This window comes from Sinocyclocheilus rhinocerous, unplaced genomic scaffold (genome assembly GCF_001515625.1).
Source record: "Sinocyclocheilus rhinocerous isolate Xijiao unplaced genomic scaffold, SAMN03320098_v1.1 scaffold591, whole genome shotgun sequence".
Taxonomy (NCBI): domain Eukaryota; kingdom Metazoa; phylum Chordata; class Actinopteri; order Cypriniformes; family Cyprinidae; genus Sinocyclocheilus; species Sinocyclocheilus rhinocerous.
The window spans coordinates 2,152,222-2,163,665 of record NW_015641476.1 but is presented as its reverse complement, the minus strand read 5'-3'; positions in this window follow the sequence as shown (position 1 = coordinate 2,163,665).

Genomic DNA, 11,444 nt, shown 5'->3' with positions numbered 1-11,444 from the left:
ATTGTCCTCATTTGTAAGTCGCTTTGGATAAAAGTGTCTGCTAAATTACTAAATGTAATGTAAATGTAAATGTAATTTGATAATAAAGAGCTTTTAGAATGTTAAAAACCTATGGGGAAAAAACAACAACAACAGGAAAATTATTATTATTTTTATTATTTTATATATTTTATTATTATTATTATTATTATTTAACACCCCTACCCACCCCCACAAAAGCAGGATGGTAGTGATCTCACACAGCTCTGACAGTGTGTGCACACATCTATGTGTAGCCATTCATCCACATTTGAACAGAGTGGACAGTGAAATCCTGTAAATACAGAGTGATAAGGAAGAAGAAAAAAATCAAACCTGCTTTAAAACCCAGCAACACAACTGTAGCTGTATAACTTTACAACAGCAACACTGCTTTAACAAAAAAGCAAAACAGCAAGACTTATTTGACATCAAAACAAACATTTTAAATGCTGTCTAATCGCTCTCGCGGTACTTTGATGTCATACACAGAACAGTCTGTGCAGTGCTGTTTCAAGTCCAACACCTTTTGTGTTTTATTAGGAGATGCACAACAGTTCTTCTGTTGCTTTATAGGTAATATTTTCACGTACGCAATTTAGCAAAATCAGACAATATTGTGTCTAATATATACCACAATATTAACTTCTTATTATTGAATTGTTATAAATAAATATCACATTTGCAACTGGTCAGTGTTCAAAAAATGTTGGGAAATCACTTCATGTAGCCCCAAAGTGATTACTGATAAACTGTCTGAAAAAAAGAAAGTCACGTTTTAGAGAAGAAAAAAATCACCTACTGACTTTCAAAGCTGCTTACGACTTTCTACTTCGAGGATCTTGATAGAAATGTTGTGGAGTGAAAAGTACAATATTTGTCTTTCAAATGTAGTGAAGTTAAAGTCATAAGTTCCCAGAAAAAATAATACTCAAGTAAAGTACAGATACTCAAAAAGTGTACTTAAGTACAATACTCAAGTAAATGTACTTAGTTACTGTCCGCCTCTGGTTTTAACGGATGTGTTCAATAACAAAACAAGATCCAGTATTGGATTGTTCCGGTCAAGTGTGAGTGTTTGGCTTATATGTCAGGGTTGGCATAAGTACAAAGAATACTGCTTTAATTGACTCAAGCCTCTCTTTTAACACTCAGTATCAGGATGAACAAAAAAGAAAGTGTGTTGTTTATGAGGAATACCAACTTACTATTATGGCTGTGATGCAGAAGGCTGCCATTCCGCCTTGTTGGAGAGAGACAGAGGACAATTGTCTATTATCTGGGCAAAAGGTCAAAAGCAGATTGTTTGTAACTAACTTCCAGTTAATTACAAGTTACTTGGCTCTCACTGGAAATAGTTGGCATGTAAAACTTCACGACTCCTTGCCCAGTCTCTACACAAGTTTGTTGAAGCATAGAAAATGTTTTATCTGAACCATATGTTGTGCACATATATCATTCACCCTTTGACTGAACGGTTAACATTTGCATCTTTAATAAAACTTTTTTATTCCATCTGCTTTATAAAGATTCCTTGTAAAATGGAACTTCACACATTCAGTATACAAACAATGGCTCTCATTCGCTAACCAGGTGTATGCGTTTATATCTATTTGCATGTAAAATATGCTAACTGTTCACAGATAAATCATAATTAAAAAATGCATTTGCATTCAAATGTATTCTAAATGTATGGCTGCGTGTAGTCTGTATCGATATAAAAACGGTTTATTGTGTTTTAACAGGTTTTCTGGAGTGCTAACTTGCTCCACATCTTCTCGCGCAAGAGTTTTACTCTGATTGGCCATTGCATTCATAAATTCAATGGTTATCTCAGTGGTTATAGTGTGATTACATTGTAAAAACACGTAAAAAGAAAAATGATGCAACATGAGCAGATATAAATGTAATGCCACAATCGACACTTTTCATTTAATTTCATTTTATTCACGACAGCCCTAATGGATTTAGTTTAATTGTGCAGGGGCATTTTTGTCTCAAAGCCCACCGTGTCCAACCCATGGCCAGGGGAAGGTTAAGCCTTGCCCAGCCTTACACACGCTCTGTCTATGAAGGTAAGAATAAATGTGTGTATGTTCCTGTTGTGAATCCAGTGAAAATTCTGAGTAAGAAATCTTCCTGCGCACATAAATACGCACATTCTATGAATTTATTAGCGAATAAGGCCAAAAGTGTTTGCTATTTGAATTCAGCCCTCTTATTTTCATGTGACTCAATCGGCATGTTCTGCAACTCTCTGAGAACTATGCCTGAGTGTGTTAGCCGAAGCCACAGACTATGCCTCACCCTGAACTTTAGGCAGACCACAGACATTTGTTTTCTATGGCCTTTCCTGCTTGTCTGTGTCAGCTGGTATCATGCTGTTCTCTTCCTCTCTCTGTCATCTTCCCTCCCTCTAGCCATTCCTCTGTTCCTTCCACCATTACACTCTCACCCTTGACTTCTTCACTGATCTAAAAGCCCAAAGTTCTCTTTTCACTGGCTCGCGGACAGACCCGAGAGTGCTGGCCACAATAACCACCCTCAAAGCAAAAGCACCATTTCCTCTTTACCAAACCACACCAACCTATACTAGTCTTGTGACACAGCATTTAACGTAATACTTGCCGTCCAAGCCAGAGATGTTTTGCGGACAGAACCTCATACCTTATTGGCCATTAACGTCTCTGAAAATCAATGTTGTTGTATTAATTTTCAGAAGAGTGTTTGGTCTGGTTGTACTCATTGGTTTGGGTCAGTCAGCCTGACTGTGTTATGTGGTTTGTAAGAAGCAGTCTGCATGCATGCGGAAATGGAGGATGTGTTTAAAGATGCCCCCACGGCGCACTGCGGCTGGTTGGATAACAGATTTAATGTAATGGTTTGTGTAGGAGGCCTCTGGGCGACCAGCCCAAGCAGGGGAGACAATTAGACTGGCCCCCCATCTCAACATGATTTCCTGAGGGCAAGTGCAGTGTGTGAGTGTTTGTGTGTATAAATAGTTCATATATATATATATGCATATGAGAGCTTTATATCAGGTTATAAGAGATGTAATAATGGACAAATGTGTGGAATATGTCATTGCTGAAAGACAGTGCCAGACCTTGAGTGTTCATGGGGGAGATTTGTTTATCATCCCTCTGTCCCCTCTAGCCACAATCCCCTCTTTTGCAGGATATTGCAATGAGGGGATTGTGGCTAGAGGGGACAGAGGGATGATAAACAAATCTTGGGGGATTGGGGGGGACAGGAAGGATCAAGTCCCTTATTTCCAATTCTTGCAACATATTGCTTTTACATTCCCCTCTTCTGTTCCCATAGCTTTGAGAAGAGATGAACAAAGGGCTGTAGCTTAAAACCATACAGAGACAAACGTGTAGCTGTAAGATGAGCATCGGCACAGGAAGGCCTGTTTTACATACCAATGGCACTGCGTTTGATGTCAGACGATGGATGAATTTGCTAAGAAACAATTTGTCTGTGCTGGATCTCAGCCTTCAGATTCTATGAGAGAGTAAATACACTGAATGAAGCTGGATGGTGTGTAGCATATTGCGATATTAGAAATATAAAAACATGTTAGAGGACTAACCTCTCCTCTTTTTAGATAGTGTAAGATATGGAAAATTTTAGCTACACTCCTAAACAGACTCCTTTTGGGGATGTCAGTCATCCTCACTGGACATATTTGTTTCTGCAGTAATCAGCCCAGTTTGAAATCTCATTGAGTCATTCACTTTTAATGCAAAAGCACACTGAAAAACACCTGTGTTGTGTATTACTGATAGACAGGACACATTTCACATTTCATTTTAATATTACTACAGGATGAAAGTTTGCCTATTCGGTTTTGATTACAAGGATATTTGTGAAATTGAATGCTTTTGAGCTGGATCAACTGCTGAAAAAAACATCAAGTTCTTGCTTAAACTGAATCCCATTAGATCCACTAGTGATGCACCAAAATTTCAGAAACAAAAATATTTGGACGAAATGGAGAAAAAAAAAAAAAAAGAATATTCATTTTGGCCAAAGTAGTTTTGGAGGACTGAAATCATTGACCGGAGTGCTTCTCTGGACATGCATTTTGACTGTTGTAACATTTATTTCATGCAAGCCACAACATTAAACATGTCAGCAGTGTGAACACACTACACCACAACCAAAAATCATGCTAGAGTAGCAATATGCAAAATTTGTTTAACTTGAAATATTGAAAGCCGTCTTGTTGCCGAAAAACTTCACTATGATTGGAGTGATGTATGACCTGAGAGCACGACATCCTGAAAAACAGTAACCCAAACTGAATTGCTAAAGCGTTATTTTCAGTGTCCGATTTCAGCTAAATAAAAACTCTAATTTTGGTTTCATAAAAAGTTTTTTTCGGTGCATTACTAAGATCCGCCTGTCAGATTCCCATCACACTATAATTTACTGTAGATACCAGGCTACTACACTGAATTCCTTGTCTGAATGCAAAACAGTGCACATGATTGCATAAATATCCACTGGAGAAGCTCTTTGTATGCCTCTTATACATCAGTGACTCTATGATAGGGCTGAGGGATAAACGTTATCATATCAAGATCACAATAAAATTTATGACTACAATAATGATAAGCTCTGGACATTTTTACTCGATATGGATTATTCTATCAGTCTATTACACAGCAGAAATAAACATGACAACAGCCAGTCAGTGCATGTTCTGCTTGTCTCGATGTGAATGAATGGTGCAGTTTTGTCCTCTACACAAACTCAAACACATTATATGAGGACAGTCCGCATGTACTTCATCTCCAGAGCTGCTCTGAGAATCACCACACCAGCTTTTCACAGTTTCATTTAAAGGGGTCATATGATGCGATTTCAAGTTTTCCTTTCTCTTTGGAGTGTTACAAGCTGATTGTGCATAGATAAGATCCCTGAAGTTGCAAAGACTAAAGTCTCAAAACCAAAGAGATATTCTTTATCAAAGTTAAGACTCTGCCACGCCCCCCTAAAACGGCTCGTTCTAACACGCCCCCACATATCTACCTCACTATGTGGAAATATTAGCATAATGCCGCCCAAATGTTCACGCAAAGAAAGAAGGCGTGGTTTCAGTAACCGCAGTTAGTGTTGAAGCAGCATGTCAGGGAGACGCTGTGTGTTTCTAGGCGAAAGCAAAAGCACTTTATTTGGCCTTCCGAAAGTAGATGCATTTAGGAATCTTTAAGATTACTTACAACAGAACAGCAATGCATTTTATGGACGACCGTTTCGTGAACCTAGGAGAGGAGGTAATTCTGACTTTGCTATGACAATCTGGCGCTTCTGAATCAGCTACTGTTTTGTTATTTGTTTAAGTATTTGCTATTGACTGTTCAAATGTGGAGTTTTGCGCAGCGCAGAGTAACGGGTTGTGTGTGTGTGTGTGTGTGTGTGTGTGTGTGTGAGAGAGAGAGAGAGAGACAGTGTCACATCACAGTGGAGTCAGCTGTCTTGACCGTGGCTTGTGTACTGCAAACACATACCAGCTTCATCACTGTGTCTGTCACGCGACTCTGTTCCCCCTTCAGACTTGAACTGATGGTGAAACTAATGACATTATTTACTGTCTTTACATTTATTTCGAAAGATGAAGCTCGCGATTATGGTAAGGGGCGTTACATTTCTGACGAGTGCTTGCGGTGTTCGGCCAATCACAATGCACTGGGTCAGCTGGCCAATCAGAGCAGACTGCGCTTGTCGGAAGGAGGGACTTTGTAGAAAACGAAGCGTTTGAGAGAGGCGGGGCATAGAGGACCTACAATAATGTACAGTATTTGAAAAATAATGTGTTTTTTGAACATTAAAGCATGTCAACATATTCTGTTACACCAAATACACAAAATAATGATCTTTAAAAAAGCATCATATGACCCCTTTAAGAAAAACTACCTTCAAATACACACTGAACTCAAAAATGTTCCCGACAAACTGCCAAAATAAAAGTTTGATTTAGCTTGAAGAAATTCTAAAATATTTTACTCTTATATACTAAATATTTTTTAAGGAATACCGTGCAACCAAAATATTTTTATTTATATCTTATTTGACAATTAATAAATAAATGAATAAATAAATAAATAAAAATGCAGTGTTTTGTTGTAAACATTGTGTTTTCATTTGAATTACATTTGATTTCAATTGTTAAATCTTTATTAATTAATTTCATTAGACACCAGTTTTGATAATAAATTTATATTAAATCATAAAATACAGAATCCAGGAAAAATAAAATGGAAAACACAGAATTTAGAGAAAAATAAAATGGATTTCTTGGGACCCAGAATTAGCTAAATGGTTAACTGTGAACAAACAAGTTATGTTTACATTCATTCTCAAGGTCTAACAAACATGCGGAAATAATTTCCTTTCCCATTAAATATAAATGAGTATTGTGATAAATTTCAATATCAGATGATATGGAAATTTTGTTTTTGTGATAATATTTTTGGCCGTATCGCCCAGCCTGAGCTCCTGAGCTGTATAGAAAGCATTCACATGGCTACTCGTTGCTGTTATATTTGACACCTCTATTTTTGCTCATACGAAATGATCAAGATGTGAAAACCATGCAGGGATCATGATACTGCAGAACCTGACCCACACTTCCTGCCCTGTTCCTCCAAAGCCCACCCATCTCAGCTGGAATGGGGGTCACCCTGCTAGCTTAGCTCCTCTCTCCCCCATCCTCCAGAAAGCTCTTCATCTTGTTAACACTACATTTATCTGACAAGACAAAAGGGAGTGAGTGACCCAGCCACCATTAAAGATTAATAGAAAGGCATAAAAAGGGAAGGGAGTGATGGAGAAAGACTGGGCCTTAACCAAGCTTTTCTTTTTAAAGAGTGAGATGGCTGTGACAGGATTATTAATCAGAATGGGGGGAAGATAAGACCTCCATTGCAGTTCCCTTAGAGTCTTTAGTTAGCGCTTCTGCAAAGCATGAACAGGTCAGAAAGGGTAAAACTAATTGGCTCTACCGGGTTTTGAATAACAATGAGCAAGGGCCTAATTATAAAATCACTCTGATTTTGACACCGGGGAAGGGGAAGGGGAAGGGGAAGGGGGGGGAGAGACAGTGCAAGACTAGATTTTTCTATAATGTGTGAGGAAAATGGAATATTAAATTTGAGACGGGGAGACAGAGGGAGAGTAATATTTTGGGAGGAGAATGGGAGCAGGAGGCATCAGACTGCAGAGGGATGAAGAGAGAAAGAACATGCGAGCACGCCTGTCTCTCCTGTTCCCTCAAAGCAGGGCTATTAATTAAATTTATAAACCATTGGTGATATAAATTTTAATCGAGGGCTGGTGGAAAACAGTCGAGGTCTCTGAAGATAGCTTCAGCTCATTTGAAATTCCATTTACATTAAAGATTCACATAACACTGAAAGATTTGAGGGAAATCTTTTATTTTTTATCTTCCCTTCATTCATTAGTAATGATTCCTTTTTCCTTTTTCACTACGACACAGGGGTTTTCAAAATCAGAGTCTCTTTATAACAAATGCCTTCCACATTTCCCACTCTCTCTCTCTGCGTGTGTGTGTGTGTGTGTGTGTGTGTTTGTATCGTCATCATCAGAATCAGAATCAGAATTAGCTTTATTCGCCAGGTGTGTGCAAACACACGAGGAATTTGTTGTGTTTTTTTTTTTATGTGCTCCTGGTACATACATACATGCATACATACATACATACATACATATCTGACATGAGAACAGAAAAGAAAAAAAAATCATAGGTTCCACATGGAGCGAGATGTAGACCAGAAGTCAGCTGAGAGGGAATTTTTACTGAAAACTAATATTCAAATTAGTTTGAATGCTCTTTTGTAATTAACACCCACTAATGATATCTTTCTAATTATGATCACTTAAGAAAATTGGTTAGCGCTGTTTCTTCATCTGTCACAAGCTCGCACTTGTTTGAGGTCTCTAATTAGCTAATTAATAGTGGCATTTTGATTGGAATATTGTTTGTTTTGCAGAGGTATGAGCCTGCTCTCTTTGTCTGCTTGAAGACAGACGTCTTGTTGCATAATTCATGACATGCTCTGCCAACAAGACAGCATTGCCCTTTAAATTATGAACACATTAGTGAAATGCTAACCCTCCCTGACTGCCTGCGGCAACTGAGAGATAGCAAAAGAGAAATAAATTAATTTCTCACTGATCATTACTTTACCTGTGATAATAGGGGGATGGGAGGTGGAAAGAGCATGTCAAAGACTTTAATGTGAGTCCAGCCTGGATAGAACAAGAGCTTGAACAAGGAGTTGTGTTGCATGTTCTGAATGAAAGGGCCTGATCTTCCTAATATTCACAGCGTTAAAGTACTTGGCACAAGCTGATTGGTTCATGTCGCATACGCAGCCAATGAGCTTGCTGATTTACATTTAAATGGCTGGTTAGCATTCACTAGAGCATTTCCCAGCGCACTTTCAGAGTTCCTCTGAAACCCTCCACCTGAAACTTTGCTTCCTTTGCTCCTGTTAACAAACGTTGGTTTTCACGAGACTCACCGGCGCATGCGCAAAGCTGACCTCATACGTCATCCGCCCGGAGCGTGTAGGACTGTTGGCACAAGCTACATTAAAGTGATTATTACTTTTTGAATATGGATATTTTCTTACAAAAACTCTTCGATTCGCTACAGGAGGCCTTTGTTCACCCCCCGGTTTTTTTTATGGATGGGCGCTTTTTATTTAACTTCTTTTGGACTGATGCATGCAACACCTGCTGAATGGCATTAAACAGCTTGAAAGATCAAAGACAATTTTTAATATAACTCCGACTGGATTCGTCTGAAAGAAGAAAGTCATATACACCTAGGATGACTTGAGGGTGAGTAATTTGTGGGCTAATTTTCATTTTTGGGTGAACTAACCCTTTAAAATCTGTGCTGGTAATGTGATTGTTTGAAGAAGGTTGGTTTTGCACTGCTGCCATTACCATATCAAAATATCTGTTAATAATGCCAGTAATATTCAGTTTACAAGCAAGCACTCAATAATTCCACTCTGATGGATTAGATAGAGATATTTTTACATCTTTATTTGTTCTTTGTAGAAAGCCAAACACACACTTGCTTTTCGCCAGTTTCAACTATATTCAGCTGCCCGATTCTCTTCAGCAATGTCATGAACTGCTCCGAGACACAAAGGTAGAGGATCCAAATGCAGTAGTTTATTGAAGAGGTAATCCATAAACTTAATCCAAAGGCAGGCAAAGGTCATACACAAATAGACAATCCAAAACAACGACAGAGTAAAGGGCTGAAGCAAATAGAGTAATCCAGAAAACAGGCAGAATAACAAGTGTAGGATATCAGACCGAATCAGACTATCTAAGATTTGGTCAAAACATGGTTGAAACATGAGGAGCCGAATTCCACAGAGGCCCAAGACAACAGGATGTTCATAAATCAGACCCTAGCACTAGCCAGTCTTCCCTTTAAAATCTTAAATGATTCCCTTTGAGCTAAATTGACCTCTTTCCCTTACACAAGACCAGGAACCAAGATACAGAAGAACCAGAATACAAGGCTTGGAAATGCAGTAATGACACACATAAGATTTAGCAAAGAATGACATGGAGAACCAGACTTATATGAGGTGAGCTAACCATGCTAATGAGACACAGGTGCAAACAATGTGTGCTAATGAGACCGGGCAGAGGATTATGGGGAATGAAGTCCTTGATAGAGTGGCAGAAGTCTGGGATGGAGTGCCTTATAATGAAAAACCAGGGCACTCCAGCCGGTGATAGTGACATGCAACTCTCTGCTCAGTATGCTTATGTTGGTCCCAATTTCCATAATTTAGAGAGATATTTTGTTATTATAGTAAGAAAGTTCTGGGCTGAGGTTATTATAACTCTCTCAGCAGGGAGCTTTTCTGATTCCTCATTTATATGCAACCATATTGTCTTATTCATGAGAATTAATTACCCACAATACCAAATTATATGATATTAATACTTCTCTGCTAAAATATATGTTTTTTAAAGAGCTTTTGTGTGTGTGTGTGTGTGTGTGTGTTTGCGTGAATGTGTTTGACTGTGGGCATGTTATTGGCTTTGTTCCCAGTGCATGCATATGCACTCCTGTAATTAACAGTGCCGTGAACGCACAACACACTTAAGGGTAAAGAACTGCTATATCATTACTCGCTTTCTTATTTGCAGAGCACTGCACACAGTGGAGAAATGAAGACCTCAGTACAGTAACAAACCTGGTCCTGCCAAACAGGAGAAGTTTAGAATAGTGACTTCCAGTGACTTAATGTTGAGCTCCATGGAAAAACTGTTAGGAATGTAAAATTGCAGGTAATTTCTTGATAGGACATATTAATTCACCAAATGTCACATGCATGTAAAGTCTGTGATTTGTCCCAGTAGCTTTTTTTCAACATAATGCATGTTTTAAAAGGAGTAATTATACGTTGTCCCACCAGGGGCGGATTTAGTGATTTGAGGGCCCCAGGCAAAATATAGGAATGAGGCCCTATACATTTGCACACATTTACCTAGATCAACCTTGAGGTTCCTTTTTTGTTGTTATGCTTGCTGCTGCACGATGGTGCCCCACAGTTGTGTCCAATGTTTCTACATTTTTCATATACATGTTATAATAGCGTTCTTTCATGTTGTAGACCACAAAATAGCTATTGATTTACAGTTGAGATGCAGGTTTTCACAAAAACAAAATAAATTACTGTTCTTTATCAAATCTTAAATTGTCTGATTCGGTCTGATACCCTACAGCGGTTTCCCCTGTAACGGCTGTCAACAAAGCAGCTCTCCGCTCATAAATGCTACTTCATCAGATAAAATGAAAATGCCATCGAAACTTTTCTGAAGACAGTCTGTTCCCTTCAGAGATTCACATTCATTCATATAAAAAACTTAAATTAGTGAGAATGAGAAAAGTGTGAATAAATAGAGCCTATTGATGAGGAAAGTCCTCTGAAGAGTTGCCAGCCTAAAAGTCTGTTTAATTCTAAACTTTAAAATACATTTATTTTTAGTTATTTTAACTATAAATTTTAATGAATCTGAAAAAATAAATAATGAAAAGTAAATGATACATTTACACACCTAAGGATTCTATCAACCAAAGAAGTAACTGCGTATGCGTCCTCTGTTGGGTCCTTCTCATAAAAGAGTAAGTGGCATTTAAAACAATAAACATATAATACGCACTGTTGCTCAGTAATTAATTACAGCTTCAGATGCATGATATTTTCATTTGCTACAAGCAGGATACACAAAAGCATGTTGCCACTAGAAGGCAAGCCTGCAACCTTTAGCCAAAAAAGCGTAACGGCTAATGCTAGCGCTTCCGGTTTGCCAGTACGTGGGAAAGGAGACCAGAGGCCGTTTTTTTTTTTTTT